The following is a 5,000-nucleotide window of genomic DNA, read 5'->3' as shown; positions in this document are numbered from 1 at the left end:
CCCGAGTCTTCTCTTGCTTGCTGAATCCTCAAGACCTTTTCATTTCCATACATTCTTGCTTTCTCTAGAATTTGTATTCTGGACTCTGCACTGGACATGCCCACTCCTGGACCAGCATCAGTTAGCTCTGGTAAACGTGGATACACAGGTGGCAGTCTGAGGCGGGCGATTCTTCTCAAGACCTGATCACACTGATCGAGTACGGGATTCAATACCCTCTACAACTGTTCACTAGTTACATGTTTCATATCCGTTTCTGCCTTACTGATACAATCTAGGAGGCAATTAGCAACATTGACTATGTTGTCTCCAATCTCCCTCCGAGAGCCTTCAATGTCCTGATTTTCTTGCCAAAGTTCCCTTGCACTAGTAAGCTGGTACTCTAAAGAATGCAAGGTCAACTGTTCCTACTTCCTGTAAGGGCATTTGTCAACCCTAATCACAGACAGAGTATCAATCTCTGTTGTCGAATCCATGTAATATAACATACAGTCATGCACTCGAGCACATAAGGCACGAAGTTCCTACGAGTATTTCCTATATCTGTGCAACTCTTCCGGTTCGTGGATACCTGGCCTTTCCCACCTAAGACGCATGCTGTTGGACGCCCAAGTTGATGCATGAGTGGGCACGTACGCTTTAGGTTCAACAACCACAATACTGTTATCCGTTTTGGTGACCAGTGTAACCTCTTCTTCAACCACTTCTGTCTCTTTGCGGATAAACCTAAACGCAGATGGGGTAACGTACACTGATGCCTCGGGAAAATCATGTACTGGCAAGGATCTAGCTCTGGTCTCATTTGACGGCTGCAGAATAGTTTGCGGCAGGGCTCCTTTAGCTCCCTCGGATGTTTCTGGACGCAAGTATGCCTTATCAGCCATGCTAATACAAAGGCTCCAGTTGGCATTGTCGCCTGAAAAAAAACTCTTCCTTAGCCAGCTGTACTTGCTTTATCTGATGGTGAGTGCACTCATTTCCACGATCTTCAGTCTTGGATGGTTTTTTGCTACTGCATAATCCTTTCCCTAGATGACGCTTCGCTTGCCGTGACCTCTTATTTGTTGCCCTGGCCCTAGTGTTAATGCTTCTGACTTCAAAAGTCTCTTCCCTTGCTGAAATCGACGGTAATTGGCAATATTTAGAACATCTCCGCATTTAACTCCGTGATGCGTATAAAGAACAGATTCATGCATTCTTCCGTCTTCAATGCACTACACTAGCCACTCCTCATTTTCTGAGTCAAGCTCTCGTTTCCGTCCTGAACCCAATCTTCGTTTCGTGATTCTCTGCTCAGCCATAAGACGACGAGCAGTTATTTTGGCAGCTTCGTTGAGTCGTTGCTCATTCTGTTTGCTTCGACGCTCTAATGTTGCCATTGTACTTTCCACAGATTCTTTTAGGGCTGTCGTTTGTTCTTCGAGGTCTCCAACTAGAGCATCAGTTCATTTGCCCCGCACCAGCTCCATCGTCTTCTTAATTTCGCAAATCTTTCGCTCCAGTTTGACTTTCTTTTCCTTGAGCCTCAGTTCTACCATGTCTTTGGACACGACATTACCATTTTCCCAGGCACAAAACCGTTCCTTCAGTTCTCTTAACAGTTTTACTACTCTGCCAGGTTTAAAACCAAGGTCATAAATTTCTTGACGAGGCTTTCCATTACAAACCAGAAGTTTAGCAACCCACCGGTCATACTCTGATTCCATACTTGCAAGAGCCCTGGATAAATCTTCATCGGAAAGACCAGACTCTGCGGGTTCTGACTCCTCTGCTTTTCTTCCATGGAGAACTTCCACAAATTGACAAATATCGAGTTTGGTGTCATTTAAAATGACGAATCGGCCAAATTTATACGGATGTATGATGACACACAGACCAGACCTTGTCAAGAAGTTTATCACGAAATTCATGTTTTGACATGTAGATAAAAGAGAAATTGAACACTACCGGAAAAAAAAAAACATTTAAAATAAATTTACCTCTGGTTCAAAATTTTAATACCGGGAAAATTTAGAGCTGACTATGGCCCTGCAGCTTTGCACTGGCAAATACCATTCAGTTGGACATTTTTTTATTATATGTAGTCACAAAAATAAAATAGTATAAAAAATAAAATAAACACGGCAAAATTAGTATGCATAGCTCTCGTAAAAATCCTTGTTTCTCTGTCTGACAAACTGTAACTGTATTGTCCATTTTGGTACACTGTAACACTGCAATGCTTTATTCAGCGCGATTATTTATATTCTGCATAGTAGGTCAATTGATCGAAACAAATGACATTGTTGAAAACCTGAAATTCAAATTTTTGAGACAGGACGGACGACCCTTGCGATGATAGAGAAACAGTGCCTAACATTCTACACCTTTGACTTTGAGATAGATAACAAGAACACAAAAGAGCGTTTACTTGACAGTCTACACCTTTGACCTTAAGAAAGATAACAAAAACATAAATAAAAACAAAGCATTTACCTCTCAAACGACATAATGCCACTTGGCAACCCACCGCCGTCTTTCGGAGCAAGCAGGTCTTCTAAAATAGCACGAAGTCCCATCAACTTCTGGCGTCTCCTTTCACTTTTAGTACGCAGAAGGTCACTTATCAGGCTTAGATTATCGGAGCCTGACAGACTCTGGAGGGACTTGAGGGTTGTGTCTTTAATGACTTCGATCTCGTCTCCTTCCTTTTCTCTTTGTAACTCATTGGTTGCAGGCTTTCCGCATGATCCGTGCTGCACAGATTTACGCCAATCGCTTGGAATTTCTATCTGTATTAGCGTCATATTCCAAATTCTCAGAGTCTTTGGCCGAGTCCACTGTTTGAAATGCAGCTCCATTGAATGGACTGCCGCTCACGTACACGGAGACTTTTAGCGGGAATTTTAGTCCACGGGACGCTTTCGTGACACACAAGAGACCATCAAACAACAGAATGATTGTCGGTTGTTATGCACCGAACTAGCAACACACTACATTGCACTTGCCCTGATTATTTTAAGTGGTTCGTGTGGAATAAGGCTTACTAAAAAACTGTTTCTTTTTACAACTATTACTATTTTAAGTTTTCACTACAGGATTGATTGCGTTTTAGCGAAAATTGCCTGAATAGAAGTTACGGTTTCGGACGCCATCTTGACTGGTAGGCAAACGCCGCTTCGGAAATAACAGTGTTTATATGGGAACTCCGATGTCAAGTAACCTTTAAAAGCCTTCAATGTAGAAAAAATTATGAATCGGAAACTGAAGTTACTAGCCAAACGATTATGATGTGAAAATCAGAGGTTCCTAAGTACTCTAAAATCTCGCCCGGTGGGTGTTTTAATTTCTAATACATTTGTCTGTAATTTTTTTCCGTGCGTGTGCATTGATCACCTGCTCGGAGCCTGGCTGTCGCACAAAGCACCACACAGATAAAAGGATTGATATAAATTTGTGCGTTTAGCAATTGTTTAACTGAGATCCAAATGATGGTCTAAATATACATGTAACAAATGACACCCCAAATATCCTATTCCATGCCGAACTATTTAATCATTATCTTCAACAAAGGAGGAACTGTTGTCATCTTCTTCTTCCTCATCCACCTCTTCCATCTCATCTTGATCTTTCTCACCTTCTAGATCTTCTTGTTCAAGTAACACAGCAGCTTTGTTTTCGATTGTTGTACTGTGTTTATCTCCACGGGTTTGTTTCGCATGGCACGCATCCATACCGACCAACTTCGGGAAGCAAGGTTGTGAAAGGCTGGCCCTGATTGTTTGGACAGCTTGAGTGGTTGCTGCGGTGTTGTTCAAAATGGACGACAAGTAGCACATTTCGTGCACCTTTAGTCTAGCAAATGCATCAGGGATAGGGATGTCGTGGTCAATAACGAAGTCTTTATCCAAGGTAAGTTCGGTGTCTACCTGGAGCTGGAGAATTTTTCGTTTAATTGCCCCTTCATTTTCTTTATAGAAAAATTTCATTTTCTTTTCTAGCTCTTGCGGCGGCTCTGCTTTCGCATTCGTGACTTCCGTTTTAGCGCGTTCTCCTCTTTCAATGGGAAAATTGACGCAACTTTGTCTCGAACCTTCTCCAACAGCTCCATGGTTTCGCCGACAGTCTCTTTGATTGAATTCAAACTCTCTAGGAATTCATGACTAAATTCGTGGCTAGATTTAATATGCCGTCCGTTTGAAGCGAACAGCGCATAATCATCTTCAGTTACTTTCGCATTCAGTTCATCGATTTTGACCTTCAGCTTTGACAGGTCATCAATGTTGCTCTTAATCGTGGTAGCGTCATAGCGCTTTGCGCTAAAAATTTCCATGATGAATCTCCCGGCAGCCGCTGAATTATCAGAAGTCACAAAAGCCAATTTGTGATTGCCTTCAAAGCCTCGCGAACTTCCCACTGGCGCTTTCTTTCAGCCACGAAACTGTGGCGAAAGCGTTCCTTGTAGGGAAAAGTGGTCCAAAAGGACGGGTAGAATTTTGACAGAATACTATTTGAGAATTCATTATATTCGCCCTTTGGGTTCGGGAACCACCCTAGGTCTTCATCTTTCCACTTCTCTGGACTTGCGCTTTCTCTTGTTCCAGCAGCCGATGTGCCACCAACAGAGTGACAGGAGTAACGGGCATCCTTTTTAGAATGGCGAGTCGGCAAACAGCCACAATAGCCACAAGTTGCTTTACTGACGTTCTGAAATCCTCGCATTCAACACAAGCACATTTCCGTCTTTCTACTCCTCGTACATCCTTACCCATTTTCAAGTTTTCACCGTACAATCACACGCCACGCAGTTAACTACTTTGCGCGCAGATAAACGCGGCTATATGACTAACACTTCCAGTTTGTTATTTTCATTTCCGGTTATTTTTGTCTTGGATAGGTAGGGGGCGGGAGGGTCAGATGTTTTTGTTTGGGTATTTCTAAAGGGTCTTGCACTAATCCATTCCAGGAAGTGGGAGGGCCACGACTGTTTTTCGCAAAAAAATTCTAAAATACCCCGCCCC

At 42.7% G+C, this 5,000-nt stretch overlaps 1 protein-coding gene across 1 annotated transcript in view; it reads left to right on the top strand.

Moving 5' to 3' along the window:
• The window catches only part of LOC140949083 (fibroblast growth factor receptor 1-like), a 48,294-nt gene that overhangs the window by 31,599 nt on the left and 11,695 nt on the right, over nucleotides 1–5,000 (top strand). The gene's annotated exons all lie outside the window — the stretch shown is intronic.

Source organism: Porites lutea, chromosome 9 (genome assembly GCF_958299795.1).
Source record: "Porites lutea chromosome 9, jaPorLute2.1, whole genome shotgun sequence".
Classification (NCBI taxonomy): Eukaryota; Metazoa; Cnidaria; class Anthozoa; order Scleractinia; family Poritidae; genus Porites; species Porites lutea.
Note: the sequence above shows the minus strand (reverse complement) of the source record. Positions and strands in the feature narration are given on the sequence as shown.